Source organism: Otolemur garnettii, unplaced genomic scaffold (genome assembly GCF_000181295.1).
Source record: "Otolemur garnettii isolate 467f Iridium unplaced genomic scaffold, OtoGar3 scaffold00002, whole genome shotgun sequence".
Lineage (NCBI taxonomy): Eukaryota > Metazoa > Chordata > Mammalia > Primates > Galagidae > Otolemur > Otolemur garnettii.
This window is the reverse complement of record NW_003852397.1, coordinates 30249401-30273485: the sequence shown is the minus strand read 5'-3', so window position 1 is coordinate 30273485 and position 24085 is coordinate 30249401. Positions and strand designations below refer to the sequence as shown.

At 37.3% G+C, this 24085-nt stretch overlaps 1 non-coding gene across 1 annotated transcript; it reads left to right on the top strand.

The window, feature by feature from the left end:
• The first annotated feature begins 1143 nt into the window (after positions 1–1143).
• LOC111725823 lies at positions 1144–1272 on the top strand. The gene has a single exon (XR_002773789.1). It is a non-coding gene; the product is annotated as a small nucleolar RNA SNORA11 (small nucleolar RNA).
• Positions 1273–24085: the final 22813 nt, after the last annotated feature.

Below are 24085 nucleotides of genomic sequence, written 5' to 3'. Positions count from 1 at the left end.
TATATGTCTTGCTGAATATTGTCTGGTCAGCAGGTGATCTTCTGGGGTATGAGACGTTAATCACATAGTTTCTACTGTTAACATTTAATTATGCTTGCTTTCTCTCTCTGCAATACATCTCCATAATAGTATTTTTTTTTTTAATTTTAGAAACAGGCTGTCTCTGTCATCTTGACTGGAGTATAGTGCTACAATCAATCACAACTCACTATAACTTTGAGCTCCTGGGCTCAAGTGATCTTACTGGCTCAGCCTCCTGAGGAGCTAGAACTATATGTATGCACTATCATGCCTGGCTAATTTTTAAAACTTTTTGTAGCGATAGGATGGAGGCAGGTCTTGAACTTTTGGCATCAAATAATCTTCCTACTAGCCTCCCATAGTGCTGGGATTAAAGGCATGAGCCACTATGCCTGGCCATCAAATATTTAATTTTTAAAATTTATTTAAAAATTTATTTATTAATTATTAAACGTCTAACTTCATTGCTTTCAAGATTTCCATGGATAATCTAAGTTCTTTCCACTTCTAAATACATTTTAGAATCAGCTTATCAATTTCTACCAAAAAAGTCTGCAAAATTATGATTGAAATTACTTTGAATTTATATATTGATTTAGAAAAAATTTACATACCAATAATATCTATCCAATCTATCCATAGATTGGATACCAATAATATCCAATCTATGAACATAGTAAATGTCTCTATTTATTTAGGTTACCTTTCAATTGTCTCAAGATGTTTCATGGTTTTCAGTATAGAGATCTTACATGACTTTTGTTAGGGATATATATATATATTTTGTGTGTGTGTGGCCACAGCCGGGTTTGAACCCGCCACCTCCAGCATATGGGGCCAGCGCCCTACTCCTTTGTGCCACAGGTGCCGCCTGACTTTTGTTAAGTTTAAACAGTAAGGATCTTTCTTTTTTCTTTAGTGTGGCTAATTAAATTGTTTAAAATTTTATTTTCCAATTATTTGCTCTTGTATGTAAATATATATATATTTATTATATTAAATTTTTTCAGGCCCCTTGCTCTGAGTATATACCTGTATCTGTATATGGGTGTGCTTAGAACAAGAAGCCCCTTGCTCTGAAAAAAAAAAAAAAAAATATATATATATATGTATGTGTGTATATAGGTATGCTTAGAGCAAGGTGCCTGAAAAATGGCTCCCCTGTTTATAACACACCCAACAGGAATTTGGGATCATTGGGATGAAGGGCACAAACCTTGTGGCCTCCCTACAAACAAATTCCATACATGTGAAGAAGAAAAAAAATTGTGAAATATATGTGGTGGCTATATGGCTGATCACTGTATAATTCTTTCAACAGTACTATATGTTTGAAAAATTGCCTAATAAAATATTGGTAAATTAAAAAATACATATATGCTTTGACTTTGTTAAATTCACTTAGTCTTAGTAATAATTTTATAGATTCCTGTAGAATGCTATGTAAACAAGTATGTCATTTGTTATAGAGATAATTTTTATTTTTCCCTTTTAGTCTATGCCTTTTCATTTATTTTGCCTTGCCCCACTACACTGGTGAGGGCCTCCAATACACTGGTGAATAGTGTGCTAAGAGGAGGCAAATATGTATATGTTAAATCAGAGTTCCCCAGACAGCAAGCTAGAAAATTATTCCTCTTTCTGAAGTTTTCTAAAAGGTTGTATAATATGCATGTCATTTCTTACTCTAATCTTTCTTTCTGTCTTTTGACACAGTCTTACTTTGTTACTCTTGGTAGGGTGCTGTGGTATTATAGTTCACAGCAATCTCAAACTCTTCGGCTCAAGTAATCCTCTTGCCTAAGCCTCTCAAGTAGCTGGGACTATAGGTGCTTGCCATAACACCCAGCTATTTTTTCTTTTTTTAGAGATGGGGGTCTTACTCTGGCTCAGGCTGGTCTCAAACTCCTGAACTCAGGCTGTCCACCTGTCTCTGCCTCCCAGAGTGCTAGGACACGGGTGTGAGCCACCATGCCAGGCCCTTACTCAAACATTTCATACAATTTACAAGTGAAACATCTGAACCTGGAACTTTCTTTATGGGAAAGTGTTTGTTTGTTTTTAGGATAGGATTTCACTCTGTTGCCCAGGCTAGAGTTCAGTGGTATGATCATAGCTCATTGTAGCCACAAACTCCTGGTGCAAACAATCTTTCCACCTCAGCCTCCTGAGTAGTAGGATTACAGTCATGCACCACAATGCCTAGCTAATTAAAAAAAACTTTTTTTAGATATGGGGTCTCACTATGTTGCCCAGTCTGATCTACAACTCATGTCCTCAAATGCCTCTCTTACCTTAGCCGCATAAAGAGCTGGGGTTATAGGCAAGAGCCATTGTACCTGGCTAAGAGAAAGTTTTTGATAACAAATTCAACTTCTTTAACAAACAGAATAATCGATGTTTTCTGTTTCATCTTTTAACCATTTTGATAAGTTCTAAATGATTAGAACCTGTGGAGTGTGGACTGTGAATTGGCAGAAACCCTACAACCTGGGAGGTGCATTTATGAAATGACCTCCAACTGCTTCTCTTCCTCCCTTTCTACAACAACAATAGTCTTTTCTCCTTTCTCCCTCTGCCAGAAGTCACATAGCCTGTATACTTTCCTATCTTTTACCTGAAAGCACATAGTCTTCTCTCCCTAAAGTTAATCTTTACCCCATGTACTAAGAGTCATGTCATTAAGAATGTTTATGATAAAACTCCTCAACCTTGTAAGATGAAATCATTCCCACTGGCTTTCCTTACTGATTTGCAACATTGTTAATATAAGCAACCTCCTTCAGGTACTATACAAATAAAGCTGTTCACAGGATTGGGTGCTGGCTGCAGTCCTCAGCTGTACCAGACCTCCTGATCCCACCATCTCTTTGTCTTTTGTGTAATGATCTATGTCTCCTGTGTGACTTATTTTCTCAACTCCTCACCATTCCCACTCTGGTTCATTTACTCTTCACACTGGCTAATGAAAAAAAATTTTTTCTTTAAGAAACAGAGTCTCTTACGTTTTGTTCCACCTTCTCTATTGCTCTTAAAACAGGTATTCTGGGCTTGATGCTTATAGCTTAATGGCTAAAGTGCCAGACCTCCTGATCCCATCTCTTTGTCTTTTGTGTAATCTCACTGTCACCTAGGCTAGAGCACAGTGGTACAATTATAGCTCACTTTAGCCTTGAACTTCTGGCCTCAAGCAATCATCCTTCCTTGGCTTCTCAAAATGCTGAAATTTCAGGTATGAGCCACACCCCACCTGGCTGATAAATTGTATTTTTAAAGTAATCTTATTATTTCATATACGTTGTCAAGTTAGCATAAATTTGTTTATAACATTTTATTATTATCCTTTTAATACTTCTGTTTCTAGTATTGGTAATTTGCACTTTCTTTCTTTTCATTAGTTTGGCTGTAGCTTTATCCATTTTCCCTTTTGTTAATTTTCCCAATTGCTTGTTTTATTTCAATGATTTCTGCTTTTATCTCAACTATTCTTACTTCTACTTTTTTCCTAGTTTTTTTAGGTTGGAATTATTGATATTTAGATCTTTATTCCTTCCTAATATAAGCATTTAAAGCTATAGACTTTCCTCTAGGCATTGTTTTAGCTATGTCTCAGCAACATTATTTAATTTCTAAATTTTTGGTTTTAAATAGATTTAGGGGTACACATGATTTTGGTTAAATGGATGAACAGTATAGTGGTGAATTCTGGGTTTTTAGTGTACTCATCACTCAAATTATGTACATTGTGTTCATGGTAATTTTTCATCTTTCATTCTCCCCTCTTTTGTGTCTTTGTTGTTCATTATACCATCCTGTATTCCCCTTTGTAACCACAGCTTAGCTTTTACTTATAAGTGTGAACATGTGGTATTTGGTTGTCCATTAATGTCTAAATATTTTTATTTTTAAAAGGGTTTTTATTGTTGATTTTTAATTTAACTTTATTGGAATTAGAGAATAAATTGTGTATGATTTTAATTCTTTTAAATTTATTGAGACTTCTTTTAGGGTGCTACACGTGTTCTGTTTTTATTTTTATTTTTATTTTATTTTATTTTTTTGAGACAGAGCCTCAAGCTATCCCCCTGGGTAGAGTGCTGTACCTTCACAGCTCACAGCAACCTCCAACTCCTGGGCTCAAGCAAGTCTCCTGCCTCAGCCTCCCAAGTAGCTGGGACCACAGGTGCCCGCCACAACGCCCAGCTATTTTTTGGTTGCAGCCATCGTTGTTTGGTGGGCCTGGGCTGGATTTGAACCTGCCACCTTAGGTGTATGTGGTTGGCGCCTTAGCCACTTGAGCCACAGGCGCCGAGCCACATGTTCTGTTTTGATGAAGGTATCGTGTACTTATAAATAATACATTTTCTATAGTTTGGGGGCTTAGTGTTTTTAAATATCAATTAGGTCAAAACGGAAGAAAGTGTTAGGGAGATCTTTTGTGTCTTTACTGTTATTTTGTCCAGTTATTCTATAAATTGCTAAGATTAGATTGTTAAATTCTTCTTTAACATTTGATTTAATCATTTAAACTATGATTGTAGAATTGTATACTTCTCCCTTTAATTCTGTCAATTTTGGCTTCATGCATTTTGAAATTCTATTAGGCACATAGACATTTATGATTTTGTCATTCTGATGAATTAACCTTTTTAACATTACAGAATATTACTTTTTACCTGTAATAATACTCTTTGTCAAAGTCTACTTAATCTGGCATTGATAAAGCTACTATAGACTTCTATATTTACTATTGCATGATATATCTTTTTCCATTCAAATACTTTATATCTGTCTGTATCTTTACATTTAAGGTGCTTTTCTTGTAGACAGTGTATGGTTGAGAATTGTATTTTTATCCATTCTGACAATCTTTGTCTTTTAATTGGCATGTTTAGGCCAGTACTGACCAACAGAACTTTCTGCAGTCATAGAAATGTTCTATATTTGTGCTGTACAATACTGCCATTAGCCACAAGTAACAACTGAGCAATAGCAATTGAACTAGTGTGACTGAGGAACTGAAGTTTTAATGTTAACTTCTGTTACTTTAAAGTTAATTTAGATAGCCGTATGTGGCTAGTAGCTACAATTTTTGATTGTGCAGGTTGAGACCGTTAACATTTAATATAATTTTTATTATGGTTGGATTTAGGTCTATTTGTCCCCCACTTCACCTTCCTTTCTCTTTCCTTCCCATGATAGCTCCTTGCTCTGTTACACAGGCTGCAGTACAGTGGCCTCATCATAACTTAACTGCAGCTTCAAATTCCTGGGTTTAAGTGATCCTTCCACTTTAGTCTTCTGAATAGTTGGGACTGCAGATGTGCATCACTACACTTGGTTAATTTTTTTTTTTTGGTAGGGTCTTGCTTGTTGCCTGGGCTGATCTCAAACTCCTGGCCTCAAGCAATCAGACTACCTCAGCTAAGGATTACGGGTGTGAGCCACTGTGCCCAGGCCAGCTATTTGTTTTCTTTTTGCCCCTCTGTTTTTTATTCCTCTGGTCCTCTTTCTTATCTTTTTGTGGTTTTAAAAATTATTTGAATATTTTTCTAGATTGCCAGTTTAATTTTCATTAGCTTTATAGCTGTATCTCTATGCATTATTCTTTTTTAGTGTTTATCTAGATATTATAATATGTATCCCTAGCTTTGAAGTCTTCTTTGAGTTAATATTGTACCACTTCATTTAAATATAGAAACCTGAAACTGTACATATGTTATAAACACCACAGTAAAATTTTATAATTTTTGCTTTAGTCATTTTTATTTTAAAGAAGAAAAAAATACAATATTTTATATTTATAAACTTACCTACCATTGTATTAAAGTGCCCAGGTTACAAATAAGATAGGTTCTTTAGGTTTGTTCTTGAATCTGTATGTAAGTTGGAACAGGTATATTACCTGTAATAGCCTCTGTTTGTAAGTGCAAGTTGTACATTAATCATATGTTTGTAACCTGAGGACTGCCTGTATGTTATTTATTTCATCCTGAAGTTCATGTTTTATGTAGTATCATTTCTTCTCAGCCTAAAGCATTTCTCTTAATTTCTCGTTGTATAAGTCTATTAGCAATAACTTGTCTTAGGTTCCACTTATCTGAGAATGTCCTTATTTTACCTTCATTCTTAAAGGATATTTCACTGAAAATAGATCTAGGTTGATAGGTTTTGTTTTTACAGCCTTTCAATTATGTTCTAATGTTTTTTGACCTCCATTGTTTGTGATGAGAGGTCAATGATCAAAAATTACCACTTTGTTTAACTGTTTTGAGATTTTCTCTATTCTAGTTTTTCAGCAAGGATATTACATTTGATTAGATGTACTCAGGTGTGGTTTAAAAAAAAAAATCCTGCAAAAATCTTTACAAGCATGAGCCGTTGTGCCTGGCTCTGTTAGACCTTATAATATTCCCACATAATTACTCAAAACTCCTGAGATTTTTTTAAAATCTATACCTCTTTGTTCTTTAGACCAGCTATTTCTTTTGCTGTTTCATCATCTTCACTTAACCTACCTTCTCTCCTTTCTTCCTTCCCTCTTTCTTTCCTTCCTCCTCCCTCCCTCCCAATTCTGGTGTTAAGCCTAGCCAACATCTTTTTTATTTCAGATATTACATTTTCACTCTAGAATTTCTATTTGTAATTCTTTTGAATGATTTTTTCTTTTTATTGAGATCCCCTATCTTTTCCCTGATTTGAAGCATAGCTTTTTAAGTTCCTTGGACAAAGTTATAATAACTGCTTTAAAATCTTTGTCTGCCAACTCCAATATCTGGGTTATATCAAGATGGGTGCCTTCAAGCTCTCAGTTCAGCTAGGTTTGGCTCTTCACTGTGGGTTAGCCTCAGATCTGTGCTATCTGTGTTCATTCTGAGACCCTGAATAAAGAGGAAGTTATTATTCCGGAAAAGCTCTTCTCATGGTCGTGATAGAGACAATAAAGGACAAGCCCAAGCATGTAATTACATTTTAAGTCCCTGCTTGCTTTAAGTCTGTCAACATTTCTATGACCAGTAAGTTATAGGGCTAAGCCCAACCTAGGTGGGCAAGGAAATATTCTTGGAGATAGGGAGATAGGAAGCGAATATTTCTGAACAATGATCTATCACAAGGATTATGCCTTTGGCTGACAGAGACAAATAGACACAGATCAGTGCACTGGCCCTATACTGGATAACCAGAAGTTTGGTGGAGTCCTTGAACTATGTTTGGGGCATAGTGATAAGTGACTTTCCAGGCAGAATATCTAATTTCAGAAACAATTAACTATTCTTTTATTAAAGTCCCCTCTCTTTCACCCAGGTAAAATAGACATCACTTATTCTCTCTACTAACCTGTTTGCCTGCAATAATGTCAGCTTGACTCAAAGAAATAAAAAACTGGGCAGTCCAAGTTTATATTACTCAAGAACACTGCCTTGCTATGCCCATGGCCCAAGCTAGATTTTTACTTCCATCTTAGATCATCGTGATAAGGGAAGAATAGGATCAATATGTCAGTTAGAATATTTGGCTCTAAAATACCTGACTTACTCAGTTGAGATTTCCAAGGAGTGTGGCAAAAAGACATAAAGGGTCATACTGCTGCATTAGCAAATTTGACTAGACATGCTTTTATTCAGAGTGTAAAGTGTTTCCCTAAACTATTTATTTTAGCTATAAAAATTCTTTATTTCCCCATCCCTACCCCCAAATAAACTACTTCCCTTTCTCCAGGGTGAATATGATGGTCATTTATCTTGTATGAACCCAGCCCCTGGACTGCAGTTAACCTTAGTTAGGGTGACCATCTGAGACAAGTTGGACCACTCACTTTTTTCTCCCAAGCACTAATCTGAAGGTAGATAAGCAGTAACCTGTGTAAGCAATAACCTGTGATCTTTTTTCCACAGATATTTTTGGAATAATTGATTTGGATTTCTTAAAACTAGAACTATTTCATATTGACTTTCTTTTTTCTCTTAGTAATAGTTTTTATTGATACATATTTGTACATTTATGGAGTACATGTGATATTTTGATATATGCATACAATGTGTAGTGATCAAATTAGGGTATTTAAGATAGTCATCACCTTGAACATTTATCATTTCTTTGTGTTGAGAACATTTCAAATCTTCTCTTCTAGCTATTTTGAAATTTGTGAGTCTGACAATTTAGTTCACAAATGCATCCTGGAAAAAGTGCTACATAACTCCCTGGTGAATATCACTACGGTCCCTGTTGATGTACTCTCACTGGGAAGCTATGCACTGACACCAGTGCCTTGTCCACCCTTCAAAGACATTTTAGAACTCTTCTGAAATGGCATCAGAGCTGTCATTGTATCACTCTTGATGTCCTGAATGTCATCTAAATGTCTTCTTTCAAAATTTTGTTTATCTGTGGGTAAAGAGAAAAGTCATGGAAGTGGGTAGATAAGGTGTTTAAATACAGTTATTTATTTACTAAAAAAACAGTTATTTGCTAAAAATTATCTCACAGACAGTGCCATGTGAGTTCTTTTCTTTTGTTTATTGGTGAGCTTCTTAGGGACCATTTTTATATACATCTTTCTCATGCCAAAATTTTCAGTTAAAATTTTCCTGTTTCTCTATTGATGTCTACTTCATCTGCTATGCTGCTCACAATCAGTTGATAATTTTGATGTACAAATTTGACAAATTTTTGCAGTTTTCATCAGTTCTGCTTGTTACTGGCCACCCTGACCTCTCTTTATCAGTGACACTTTCTCTCCTTGCAGAAAAACTTGTAATCCATTTGTACACTGCTGTTTCCTTCACAGCATTACCCTACAAACTTAGAATAAAGTTCTGATTTCACTTCCACTCTTGCCAAGTTCAACAAGAAATTTAATGTTTGTTCTTTGCTTAAGACGGCATTATTGCAACAGCAAGAATGAACGCCACTCAGCAAAATACCACCACACGTTGACTGGAACACAGCTGTAAGACACCAAGACACCAAGGTTATGAAACCTTACTGAGTGGTTTCTACAGTGCTACCAACTTAAGTCCATGGTGGCAAGTTCACAAACTTAATTGTCAGATACTATATAGTATACTGTTGTTACTATACTTACCTTGCTATGATATTGAACGCTAGAATGTATTTCTTCTATCTAACTGCATGTTGGTACTCATTAACTGTGGGAGGTAAGTAGGTTGACTTTTCAGTGGAGTGCACTGCCTCAATTCTGAGGTAATTAGGGATACTACCTGCAAGGGAGCAATTCCTGGGGGTTCTTTAGAATCACAAAAGAGAAAAAGATTCCAGAGATGCCCACCTCCCTGGTCTGAAGCAACCCATGCATTTGAGGGTCAACAGATGGAAGGGAATAAACTATTCGAATCTGTAGTTAAATTAGAAAATCTGGTTTATTTCCCTTCCCTAAACAGAACTGGCTTCTCCCTCCCTATTTGAATAGACCACCAGATGTTTACTAACCCCCTGCAGCTTAACCTGACTTTCTCTCTAACAGTCAGTCTAACTCTCTCTAACAGTCTAACAACAATGATGGCTGCAACCGAAAAAGATAGCCAGGCCATGTGATGGGCACCTGTAGTCCCAGCTACTTGGGAGGCTGAGGCAGGAGACTCGCTTGAGCCCAGGAGTTGGAGTTTGCTGTGAGCTGTGATGCCATAGCACTTTACCGAGGGGGAGGGGGACAGCTTGAGGCTCTGTCTCAAAAAAAAAACAAAACAAAAACAAAAACAAAAACAAAAAACCTGGTGAAGGCTATGTTGTTTAACAGGATGTGAACATTCCAATTTGTACAAATAATCATCACATTGAATCATATCATGGCATAAATGTATTTAGGATCTATGTACGAAAGAAAAAAAAAAAGAAAAGAAAAAAACGTGAAGAGGCCAGGAAGGTGCTGCATTGTTTTTGGCCTACTCAGCCTGAGTTAGTGTAAACCATCTCTTGGCATCCTCAGACTCGTTTTTCCTTAAAACAGGTGTTGAAGACATAGCCTGCAAATATCTTCTCTCATTCTGAGGGCTGTCTGCTTGCTTTACTTACTGTGTTCGTCTGTGCAGAAGCTTTTTAGTTTGATCAGATCCCAGCAGTGTATTTTTGGTATTGCTTCAATTGCCCAGGGAGTTCCTCCTCATCAAATATTTGCCCAGGCCCATTTCTTCAAGTATTTTCCCTGCACTTTCTTCTAGTATTTTTATAGTTTCATGTCTTAAGTTTAAATCTTTAATCCAGTGAGAGTCTATCTTAGTTAATGGTATAAGGTTTCAGTATAATGGTCCAGTTTCAGTCTTCTACAGGTCGCCAGCCAGTTCACCCAGCACCATTTGTTAAATAGGGAATCTTTTCCCCACTGAATGTTTCTAGTTGGCTTATCAAAGATCAAATAATGATAAGTAGCTCAGTTCTATTCTGTTCCATACATCTACCTCTCTGTTTTTGTGCCAGTACCATGCTGTTTGATTTATAGTATAGTATGAGGTCTGGTAGAGTGATTCCTCCTGCTTTGTTTTTATTTCTGAGTAATGTCTTGGTTATTCAAGGTTTTTTCTGATTCCATATAAAATGAAGTATTGTTTTTTTGAGATCTTTAAAGTATGACAATGGAACTTTAAAAGGGATTGCATTAAAATTGTATATTGCTTTGGGTAGTATGGACATTTTAACAATGTTGATTCTTCCCAGCCATGAGCATGGTATGTTTCTCCATTTGTTAACATCTTCAGCTATTTCTTTCCTTAGAGTTTCATAGTTCTCTTTATAGAGATCTTTCATGTCCTTTGTTAGGTAAACTCCCAAATATTTCATTTGCAGGTTATGTCTCTGACAAAGGTTTAATAACCAGAATCCACAGAGAACTCAAATGTATTAGCAAGAAAAGAGCAAGTGATCCCACCTCAGGGTGGGCAAGGGACTTGAAGAGAAACTTCTTTGAAGAAGACAGGCACACAGCCTACAGACATATGAAAAAATGCTCATCATCCTTAATCATCAGAGAAATGCAAATCAAAACTACTTTGAGATATCATCTAACTCCAGTAAGATTAGCCCACATCACAAAATCCCCAAACCAGAGATTTTGCCATGGATGTGGAGAAAAGGGAACACTTCTACACTGCTGGTGGGAATGCAAACTAATACAGCCCTTTTGGAAGATGTTTGGAGATCACTTAGAGATCTAAAAATAGACCTGTCATTTGATCCTACAATTCCTCTACTAGGTATATATCCAGCGGACCAAAAATCACATTATAACAAAGATATTTGCCCCAGATTATTTATTGCAGCCCAATTCATAATTGCTAAGTCATGGAAGAAGCCCAAGTGCCCATCAACCCATGAATGGATTAATAAATTGTGGTATATGTACGCCATGGAATATTATGTAGCATTAAAGAAAGATGGAGACTTTACCTCTTACATGTTTACATGGATGGAGTTGAAACATATTCTTCTTAGCAAAGTATCTCAAGAATGGAAGAAAAAGTATCCAATGTACTCAGCCCTACTATGAAACTGATTTATAGCGTTCATATGAAAGCTGTAACCCACTTATAGCCCAAGAAGAAGGTGTTGAGTTAGTTATTTCCAGCATCATTTCCCAGCTGGCATTTAAACCAGGTTGGGGTTCGAGGGCATCGACCTCTGACAAGTAACCAATCTCTCTTCATCCCCCTACTCTGCACTGTTCCTAGCGTCTGTAAACTGTCATTGTACTTTCTACAATCATGACAACAACCTTTTTAACTACTGCATATTAGTGAGAACATGCCATATTTGTATTTCTGTGCCTGGCCTATTTCTTTTAACATAGTGACCTGATACAGTTCAACCCATGTTTACAGCTGAATAGTATTGCATTGTGTGTGTGTGTATACCACATTTTCTTTATCCATTCATCCTTTTATGGACACTCAGGTTGATTCCATGTCTTGGCTATTCTGAGTAGTGCTGCAATAAACATGGGGTGCAGGTATTCTGTTGATATACTGGTTTCCTTTCTTTTGAATAAATACCCAGTAGTGAGATTGCTAGATTATATGGTAGTTCTATTTTTAGTTTCTTTAGAAACCTAATTTTCTGTAATAGCTATTCTAATTTACATTCCCACCAACAGTGTGTATGGGTTTCCTTGTCAGCATTTGTTATTTTTTGGTCTTTTTGATAATAGCTATTCTAACTAGGGTAAGATGATATCTCATTATGATTTTGATTTGCATTTCTATGGTAATTAGTGATGTTAAGCATATTTTCATTTATCTGTTGGCCATTTGACTTCTTTTTAAAAAAAATTTATTTATTTGAGACAGAGTCTTATTGTCACCCCAGGCTAGAGTGCCATGCTCCCATCAACCTCAAACTTCTGGGTTCAAGCCATCCTCACCCCCTTGACTCAGTCTCCCACATAGGACTACAGGCACTGGCCATGATGCCTGGCTAATTTTTCTATTTTTAGTAGAGACGGACTCTGACTCTTACTCAGGCTAGTCTCAAACTTCTGAGCTCAAATGATCCTCCTCTTTCAGCCTCCCAGAGTGCTACGGTTATAGGGTTGTTGTGAGCTAAGATGCCACGGTACTGTGCTGGGGGCAACAAAGTGAGACTGTCTTAAAAACACGAGACACAAATAGAGAACCCAGAAATAAACCCACGTATATGTAGCCAGCTGGTTTTCCACAAAGGTTCCAATAACGTACATTGGGAAAGGATGCCCTCTTCAATAAATGGTGCTGGGAAAACTGATATCCATATACCAGAGAATGAAACTAGACTCCTATTTTTCACTATATACAGATGAAACTCAATGTGGATTAGAAACTTTCTCATTTCTTGAAATTAGTTTTGAGAAATCACTGCATTTGCCCCTTTTGGATCTGGGGTTCAAGTATGTTACTGAATGTTTGCTATGTGCATATGATCTAAGTTTTTGAGTTTTCTGGCTTCCTAGTTAAATGTCCTGGAAACTTCCTCCAAGAAGACCTGTAAGACATCTGTGAGACCATAATGTCAACTCTTCAGCTTCATGAAGTAGCAGGGGACAGATTGTTTGGATTTAATTAAAAAACAAAAAAAGCTCAGTTGAGTAGTTTGAACCTGGAAAAATGTACTAAGGGGGTTAAAAACAAAAAAACTATCCTGGACTATTTAAATCCAGAACCTGAGCAAGACTGTAAAGATGTACAATACAGTGCTAAATAAATATTTGGTCTTTGTCCCTAGGTTCCTGGCACATAGTTCCTAAAATCTTTGAAATCTCTGGAGTGATAAAAGTGCATTTCCTTGTTAATGAGATGACTGGTGGTAGGGGCCCTTAGGTAGCTTCAGGATGGAGGATGGTCCCCAGAAAGACCAAGGTGTAGTCCAGTGTTAGAACTTTTAGCACTATCCCATGACCTCCAGGGAGGGGAGAGCAGCTGGAGATTATTTCAATCACCAACGGCTAATGACTTAATCAATCATGCTTATGTAATGGAACCTCCATCAAAACCCTGAAAATGATGGGGCTTGGAAATCTTCCAGGTTGGTGAAGCGTGGCACACCCCCACCTCCATGAGACAGAAACTCAGTGCTCTGGTCCCTTCTGAACCTCACCTCATGTGCATTTTCATCTGGCTGTCCATTCATGTCCTTTATAATAAACCAGTAATAGTAAGTAAAGCACTTTTTCTGAGTTTCAAGAGTCATTTTTGCAAATTACCTGACATGAAGAAGGAGTTGTAGAGGCCCCTTGGATTTATAATTATTCAGTTCAAAGTCCCAGAGATAATCTGGGACTTGAGACTGGCATCTGAAGTGGGTGCAGTATTGTGGGATGGAGGCCTTAACTTGTGGGATCTGATGCTGACTCCAGTGGAGAGTGTCAGAACTGAGTTGAACTGTAGGCCACTCATCTGGTGCTGGAGAGTTGGTGAAGTGTTGTTGGAAAAGACACCATGCCTTTGGCAGGAGAATTGCCCCCAGTAAAAACACTCTGGAGAGTAACAAAGGTGTCTTTAATCTCTCCTACCTTTCTTCCCACCTCAGTTTTCATCTTTTCCTTCCCAGGTTCTATCTTGCTCCCCACAACCACATTTGTTCCATTTTCACCGGAGTCTAGAGCTCAGCTGGTTGTTGTAACCATACAAGAAGCTCTAGTGGTCATCTAGTTTGATCCAATATGCAATTTCCACTTCCACATTCTTTAATAGTCAGCTGGTCTCAGCTTTAATTCACCTTCCTTCCTAAGAAGGTTGGGAAAGATTAAAGTATTCCCCCATTTCAGGATCATTTGCACGAATGAGGGCTGAGAAAGTTTTCAAGTTCCAAAGGAATGAGCTACATAATGGTGAATATTTGGGCATTGATACAGGTGAGAAAGAAAACATTTGCGGGGCAGAGAAGTCTTTTCGCCTTCTTTAGTATTAGACTAGGCTGTTTTCTGGTCTGCCCATTCTTAAACCACCCTGGCCAGCCCTGATGCTACTGGATTTAAATGACATAGTTATTTCAGCCTTAGAATGATCATCTTCAGCCTTCTTTTAAGCCTCAAAACAAATGGCATCACTCTGGGGAAAGTGTATTGGACAGAACAGGGTTTATTAACTTCTCACCTCCCTGCTATATTCAGGTCACTATGATTTTAAAATGAGACTTAGCAGTAGAGAAAACACAAAGAGGCTTTTAAGTTGGAACTGGGGAACTGGAACTTTTAAGTTGGAACCTGGAACTCACCCAAAGGCGCAATTTCTATAACTTTCATGAAAGTAGGCTCGCCCAAAATACAATTTTTTTCCAGGCTCCTGCTTGGCTGCTACCTTTCTTTCTACCACTAGAGGTCACCACACTACACAGTAATGAGGGGAGATGACACATGTGAAATGTGTTTAGGTTAGCAAATTGGGCATAATTATTATAGTTTATTTGACAAACTATTTATTTAAGATATGAAAATCTCATATACTCATACCAGAAAGTATATTTCCTCATTTATCCACTCTATTAAAATGCTATCACTCCTGGAAACCCAAGCAGAGAGAAGCTTTGTAAAGTCACTTACCATAACTGTGAAAAACCTGGCTGGATTAAATCAGCTGATGACCTTGAACAGCTGGTGGATCTGGGCCCCAGGGTATTAAATCTCTTTGTTGAGAGGTTGGATTACTGCTAGATCCCTTTATCACCAGAGCTGAGCTCTTGCGGCTGCTGGGGATTAGACACTATCCTTCTCCATCCACAGCTTTCACACCCTTTCTCCTCCTAGGGCCTCTTTTGTGGTCACTCTTCAGTGAAGGCAAAGATAGGATGCCAGAGATAAGGAAGGAGGGAAAGTGGCAGCCTTTGCAGCATCTCATTCCCAAGACCCAAGTTGCCAGTCAGTTCCACTGGTGGTCAGTGGTGTGAAAGGTACTGCCTATTCCCTGGACATCCAGGCTTGGTGGGTCAGGCCCATGTATGTCAAATCTCAAATCTAATTTAGGATAAGGGATGATTGGTGGTAAAGCAAAGCACAGCTAGTCTAACGTATCTCACAGGGTGAGTGACACACACTTGTGAATGGTATCTAAATCCAATGAAGGTGCAAAGTTTAAAGTTTCATTTCAGCTAGGTCGTCTGAGATAGAAGCAGCATGAACATCAAGCAGCATTTATGAAGTAACCATCTGCGTCTAACTCAGGGTAGGTCTCAAAAGTGTTTTACTCTACATGAAACACCTCCCCACACACTTCTCCTTAATGAAATCTCAGGCAGAGCTGGTGTCAAGACATAGTTGTGTACAACTTCAGGGGATGCCATTTACGCTGTTCGCATAACTCTAGATAGTACCTTGGTAGTACTCCAACATATAAAGCAGATAAAAGCAGGGTTTTATTAGCATGAAAGTTGTACATTCTGATTTCAAACCTTTACTTAATAGCCAATCATTGGAAAATATCCTTTTGGTAAAAATAAAAGTTTGAAATCATGAGTTAGGTTTGAAAGTTGTGCTTGCTTGTTTGTCAGTATCATGATCGTGATGAGATGATCAGCTGCTCAGTTAAATAGCTAGAATATTAGGAACACTTAAACAGATCCAGACACTCATAAATAAAGAGTGGCAGGAATTACACATTTTAGAGTTTGGATATTCTTTGCAGAGGAGAAGGAGGCAGTATCTATCAAATGCACACACTGTTTAACTCAGCAATTCTGCCTCTGGGACATTATCAGGTCTACTCTCAAATATGAAAAATGATCTTCAGACTGAGATACTCATTGCCGCATTGTCTGTAACAGTAAAAGTCTGGAAACAACCTAAATGTCCAATAGAGGACAGATTATACAATGGAACACTTGGCAGCTCTCACAAGGAATGAGGAAACTTTCTGTATTCTAATATAGAATGTTCTCCAGATACTAGGTACCACGAACAGAGCAAGGTGTAGAAATGTGTGAATAATACCTTCAGTGTGTGTGTGTTTATCTTCTTACATGTGCATAAGAAATCTCTGGCTAGATAACCAAGAAACTAATATCACTGCCTCCCTCCAGAGCAAGGTACTGGCTAGTAAGAGTAGAGATAGGCAGCGCTTGTTGGGTACCTTTTGTAACTGTTGAATTTTGAACCACATGAGTATATTACCTATCCAAATAACAACAATAATATAGTAGTCCCCTCTTATCCCCGTTCCAAGTCCCCCAGTGAGTGCCTGAAACCAAGAATAGTACCAATAATACTTGTACACACTATAACTTTTCAATCTGATAATTGAGAGAGCTACTGAGTGACTGACCGGCAGGGCAGGTAGTATATTCAGTGTGGATACACTGGATGAAAAGAGATGATTTATCATGCTACTCAGAATGGTGTGCAATTTAAAACGTATGAATTGTTTACTTCTGGAATTTTCCTTTTCATATTTTCAGACTGCAGTTGACCATGAGTAACTCAGCCATAGACATTGAAACCACCAATGGGGGGGACTACTTAATAATAATAACTATAATAACTATTAGTAGCCAGACTCCCCCACCGAAAAGAAAAACTATTCAAAACCGATTATAATCACTGTAGCAATCTAAAATATGGTATTTTCACAGTGTGGCTGACCCACTGCTAATTCACTATGGTGTTACAGCTTACCAGGATCAGCTCACTACAGACAAGACAGTGTAAATTGATTTCATTTTTTTAGGTCAGTATAATTTAATGCCAGGGTTTAAATTTTACCTCTACTACTTATTAGCTGTGTGACATAGGACAAATTCACTTAATTCTCTGTCCCTCAGTTCCCTTTTTATGAATGACGATAAGTTCTACTTCAAAGTGTTATTGAGAGGACTGGATGAGTTGGTTCCTATGTGTTCAAGGAAATGTTTAAAAAGAACCCAACAGAGCAAAAGACCCCATTGTGCCTGACCTTAATTGTGGTGCACATGGGCTACAGAGGTATGATTGATAAGAGAATAGAAGAATAGCTTTAGACATATAGAAGGCACTTAATAAACATTAATTCCTCCTTACCCATATTTAATTGGGCTGTCAGGGCTTTACAGACTCTCTCTTTCTGAGCAGACGAGAAAGTAATTTTCTTTTCTTTCTTTCTTTTTTTTTTTTTTTTGAGACAGAGCCTTAAGCTGTCCCCCTGGGTAGAGTGCCATGGCATCACGCTCACAGCAACCTCCAACTCCTGGGCTCAAGCGAGTCTCCTGCCTCAGCCTCCCAAGTAGCTGGGACTACAGGCACCGGCCACAACGCCCGGCCATTTTTTGGTTGCAGCCATCATTGTTGTTTGGCGGGTCCGGGCTGGGGATTCGAACCCGCCACCTTAGGTGTATGTGGCTGGCACCTCAGCAGCTTGAGCTACAGGCGCTGAGGCAAGAAAGTAATTTTCTACCGAGCACAGTTGTCATCGCTACATTTTAGTCTATAGGTGGACCCTTTGAGCTGTTTTAGGGTGCTTTTAAAATGAAGAATCTATTTGGCTCTATTATTTTCATGTCAGTTTCTTAGGTTTATCTAAATAAACATTCCCATATTTTTTGTTCATTTTTTATATGGATTAAATTGTTGCCGTGGAAATGCACCTTGCTGTGAAATGCAAAATTCATAGCTATAACTTCAGACATAAACTAAAGGAAAGGTATGGGGCAATTATGTGCATAAACAAAATAGAAATTACCAAAAATTTTAAATGTCTGCGGATCTGCCAAGCACTTTATTGGACTTACCTTTAACCCCTTTTTGTGAGTAACCATGATCAGTTCCAGTTACAAGTGAGGAAATAGAGGCAACTTGCCCAAGGTTACAAAGTAGGAAATGGCAGAGATAGGATTGAAACCCAAACCTGGATGACTTCAGGCCTCAAGTTTTGTATATATACTGTCTCCTCTAAGGCAAATCATCATGAAACAAAATTTATAAGCCTTAAACAGAAATTACTAGTTAATTTTAGAATATAGGTTTCTAAGTGAGGAGGGGATTATTATTTGTGTGATTTTAATGTGTGTGAGGGTCCTTATATGCACTGTTTTTAATAATTATTACATCAGCCCTGTGAGTTAAGGATTGTACTCATCCTTTAGGTAATGAGACCAAGACTCAGAGAAGTTAGGTAACTTGCTCAAGGTCACATAGCAAGTAGAGAACAAAGAAGGTCTACTTCCATAGTGCTTAGGAGTGTGTTCTATAAGAATGTGTCTTCACAATCTCGTCTTGTTTTTTTCTCAATCCGGGCGCTGGCCCATGAGTTCAAAGGGAATTCTATGCAAGGGGCTTGAAATTGATCTCATGAGTTCTGTTTCTCCTGGTCAAATAACCATGTGATTCAAAATAAAAAACAGACTTTTACATTGAGGCAAGATAAGTCTCTGTCTCTATGTATTTAAATTCCATATACCTTTTTTTCTATCTAATAAAATATTTCTCATTAGCATTTGTACTTGTGGCATGATTCCTATAATAATGCAATAGCTTTTGCAGTTCTTTGTCATCTGAGTTGTCAGTGCTGATGGAATAGAGAGAGATTGGAGGGGTGGTTGGAACTCTGAGTGCCAGGCTGAGCTTGGCCTTTGCTAGCTCTGGGATTCTGTATCCGTAGGATGAAGGAAGTCAGGTAGTAGACCTAAAACCAGGAAGCTGGATGTGACCCTTGGCAAAAAGGCAGAGCTGTTTTGCCACATTGATGACTGAGTGTCCACCATGTGTCCACCGCTATGCTGAGCACAGTTCGGGGATTATTTGACATAATCCTCACCAGTTACGTGAGGCAGGTGCTGCCTGTGAGGGGGGTGCTGCTTTTACCCTCATGTCACAAGCAAAAACTCTGAAACTTTAGAGGTTCGGTTCAAAGGTCCCATTGCCAGTAAGTGGAGGAGCAGGAATTCAAAGTCAGACCACCTTGGCTTAGGATCTTGCACCTCTACTACTTGACTCAACAACCCTGATGATAATAGAATTATCTATCCTTGTCCTGCCCAGAAAGAGGCCTTTCTCTATACAAATGCATTCATATCCATGTAGGCAACGAAAATTGGATCTAACTACTTGTGCCATTTGGTAATATTTTTTTCTTAACAATATACTCTGAAGTTCACCTTCCTTTCTAAGATAAAGCCTTCACTTTCCCTTGCAGCATTCCCCGCTTATAGCTAGGCAGACTGAGGGATGGGATGTCACAGAGTGCACAGACGTAGCTTGGGCTCGATGGTAAAGATACCTGTGTACTAGGGACTTTAACCCCCCCCCCCCAAAACAGCTAGATCCTTTTCAGCAAAGGGAGAAAAAAGGGAATTTTCTTGGCTGTGTTTTGTAGCTTCCATTAGCTTAACTGTCATCAAGAACAATGCTGAGTCAGGACCTGAATTATCTTTTTCTCTGTTTGGGTTCTTGTCTTTGGCTTGCTGCCATTCTCTGCGTGCTACAAGGCATGAAGACAGATCTCTACTCATCTATTTTGCAAGAAAGATGATAGGCACTATATATTTTTTAATAGGGAGCAATATAGCATAAAGGGTAGGTGATTACATTCAAGTCTTGGCTCTAACACTGTTAAGGTGTGTGGACTTCAGCATATTATTTAATTCAGAGCCTTGGTTTCTTCCTCTGTAAAGTACAGATCTGGAGACATCCTCTTTCAGAGGGCTGTGAGGGTACAATGAGATAGGGTGTGGAAGTTGCCAAATACCAGCCCCACACAAGTCCTGAGGAAATTCTACCTCTGTGCTCTTCAGGGCCTCATGGGATCATGTTGCTATTCCCAAGTCAGGTAGTAAGGCTACCTTGGACCATTCTGTCTACACATGTCTTGGCACACAGGGGCTAGGAAACTCTGGATCTTGTCATCTAAGATCTCCCTTGGGTCTATTGAGGTTCCTTTCTCAAATACCAAAGTTATCTGTGGGAGTTCTATCCTCTCTTTTGCCAGCAATTTGGTCCAAATAGGCAGGGTATAGGGCCCCTTCTTAAGATGCATCAGCATCTATAATTTTTTTTCTCTTCCCCTCTGTCTCACTTTTTCCTTCCCACCAAGCCCCTGGAATTTTTATTTAGTCCAGGGTAGAGGAGGGATAGGTGTTGGACAGGAAAACCATCCCCTACCTGCATTCTTACAAATCCCCAACCAATGTAAGGAGAAGATTTAGTAACTCAAAAGCCAAGCATTGACCCCTATATTTGTTGTGTTCTATTTCACCATAGTATCTTGCCTCAGTAGCTTGGCTTTATTTTATGAAGAATACTAAGCAACTCAATATCTTTGGTTGCTTATCAAATATCTGTATAGGTTGGCTGTTGTAGACTCCTGTGTGTGCAGCAGGAGGGGTCTGTGAGCTCCTTAGTCTTGGCACCCAGTGCTCCATACATGCCTATCAAAAAATAGCGTGTTTTACCCAGGAGACATTGTGCTCTGACTTGTTGAAAGCAATTTGTAAAGTCTTCGATAGTAATTTTTATGCACAGAAGTGATTATTCAGAAGTAACTTTGATTTTTAAACTAGTCTTTGATTTATTAAAAGTAGAATTTAAAAAGTCCTTGTATTTTTTAAGCTATTAAGTTTAGATTACAAATCTTATTATTTATAAGCCCAGCAAGCTATTACAGTTACTTCTAAGGAGACTTTGATTAATGTTTGGTCCCATTTACAAACTTGGTTAAATTTCTTTTAAAATGCTTTTATAAATTTAATACATTCGATTTCCTTTTAAGTACTATAATTGTTTGACTTAACAAAACCTTCCTGAATACTTAAATAACTCCTATAAATCTAATATATGAAACTTAGAAATATGACAGACCTTTAGTTCTTTTAAAGTATTCCGTTCTATAATAAACCTATTAAGATTTGAACTTAACATTGCAATTCTAAATCAATTACATATTTAAAATTTGAACCACAACGACGAACTCTTACTCCATTAGGCTACATTCTCTTAAACATGGTAAGTAAATTTAATACCAAACATACATGGAGTGCTTCACCTGAAAATATTAATACTATACATTTGATATCTGTAAATATTTCTATACTTATTTTTAAATCATTCTATAATTAAAAGATGCTAATGTACCAAGAAAATAACTGCGCCATCCTGAAACAACTTTCCTTAGCTTTTCTGTTTCTCCTTTATATGTTTGCTCCCCAATCAACCTGACTGCTCTTTGTCCCCACCTGCTCCTATGACCTCAGCAAGGCTACTGCTTTCTTTGGGTTTCTGTTTTCTTTACCTATAAAAAATAGGTAAAGGTCTTCCTTTTGTTCAAATCCTAGATTCATTGTGTAACTTGTGCCTTTGATGAACAATTTTATGCCAACAAATTTGATAACTCATATGAAATGGATAAATTCCTAGAAAGATACAACCTTCTGAAATTGACTAAAGGAAAAACAAAACAAAAATTCTGAATAGTTGTTAAGAAGAAATTAAATTAGTAATTAAAAGTCTTCACACAAAGAAAAGCCCTGGGTTCTGTGATTTCACTGGTGAACTTTATCAAACATTTAAAGAAAAAATAATACCACTACTGTACAGATTTTTTCGGAAAATGGAGGCAAATGGAATACTCCCCAAGTCACTCTATGAGACCAGTGTCACTCTGATGCCAAAGGCAAAAAAAAGATAACATAAGAAGGGAAAACTAAAAAACCAATATCCCTCATGAATAGTGGTGTAAACATCCTTAACAAAATGTTAGCTAACTGAATCCAACAATACATCAAACATTAAATACACCATAACCAAGTTGGATTTATCATAGGAATGCATGATCCAAACATCAACCAGTGTAATACACCAAAAATCTCATGGTCATCTCAATAGATACAGAAGAAGCACACACCAATATCTAACACTCATTCATTATAAAAATTGTTACTAAACTTGAAAAAGAAGGAAAATTCATTAACCTGGTGAAGACCATCTATGAAAAATCTACAATGAACATCAGACTTAAAGGTGAAAGACTGAATGCTTTCCTCCTAACATTAAGACTGAGGCAAGAATATCTGTTGTGACCTCTTTTATTCAGCACTGTACTGGAGGATCTAGCCAATGAAATCAGGCATGAGAAAGAAAGAAAAGGCATCTAGATTAGAAAGGAAGAAGTAAAGTTGTTATTCATAGAAAATCCCATATAGAGGATTCATGGTTTTATATACACAATATTATGAAGAATCTACACATACAAAACATGTTAGAACTAAAAAACAATATAGCAAGGTCATAGGATACAAAATCAATATACAGAAATTAGTCATATTTGTATATAGGATCAAAGAACAATCCAAAAATGAAATTAAGAATATGATTCCATTTATAATAGTATCAAAAATAGTAAAATACTTAGAAATAAAATTTTAAAAAGAAGTATAGGACCGTACACAGAAAATTACAAAACTTTGCTGAGGGAAATCGAAGATTTAAGAAAATGGAAAGACATTACACTTTCAGGAATTGGATGGTCCAGTATTATTAAGTAAGATGTCAATTCTTCCCAAATTGATCTATAGGTAAAAGCAATCTCTATCGAAACTGTAGAAGGGATTTTTGTTGTTGTTTTAGAAATTGACCAGCAGATCCTAATATTTATATGAAAAATGAAAATACCTACAATAGTCAAAACAATTTTGAAAAAGAAGAATAAATTTGGAGAATTTCCATCTCCTACTTAAATTATAGCTATCAAGACAGTATGGTACTGGCATAAGAATATATATATAAATCAAAGGAATAGAACTGAAGAATAAATGGATGGAATAAATCCTTCCATCTACAGTCAGTTGATTTTTCATAATGTTCTAAGGTGATTTTCTGGGGAATGGGTAGTCTATTCAACAAATGCTGCGGGGATGATTAGATATCCACATACAAAAAGATAAACTCATATCCTCACTTCATACAAAATACAAATATTAAGTCAAAAGAGATCAGAGAATAATAATACAATAATAAAACTCTTAGAGCATTGTCTAGACCATGAGTTCGGCAAATATTTCTTAGGTACAATAATTAAAAAATGCAGTCAATAAAAGAAAAAAAAAGCTGAACTGGGTCTGGTCAAAATGAAAAACTTTTGGATTTCAAAAGACACCATTCAGAAAATGAAAAGGCAAGAAATAGACTGGGACAAAATATTTATCTAATAAGGGAAATGTATATCTAATAAAGAACTTGTACCTGGGTATTTGGAATTTATGAAGAACATAACTCATGGTGGCTCATGCCTGTAATCCTAGGATTCTGGGAGACCAAGTGGGGAGGATTGCCTGAGCTCAGGAGTTCAACAGTGCATAGTAGAGAATAGAAAAACTAGCTGGGTGTTATGGCAGCTGCCTAGAGTCCCAGCTATTCAGGAGGCTGAAGCAAGAAGATCTCTTTAGCCCAAGAGTTTGAGGTTGCTGTGAACTATAATGCCCAGGTACTAGACCCAGGGCAACAGAGTGAGGCTCCATCTCAAGAAAGAAAAAAAAAAAAGGACACTTAACATCTCAAGTATATGAGGACAAAAAAAATGGGAAAAATATATAAATTATACCAAAAAATTATGTGTATGTGTATGTATGAATGACTAATAAGCACATGAAAAGATGTTAAACATTATTAGTCATTAGCAAAAAGTCAGAT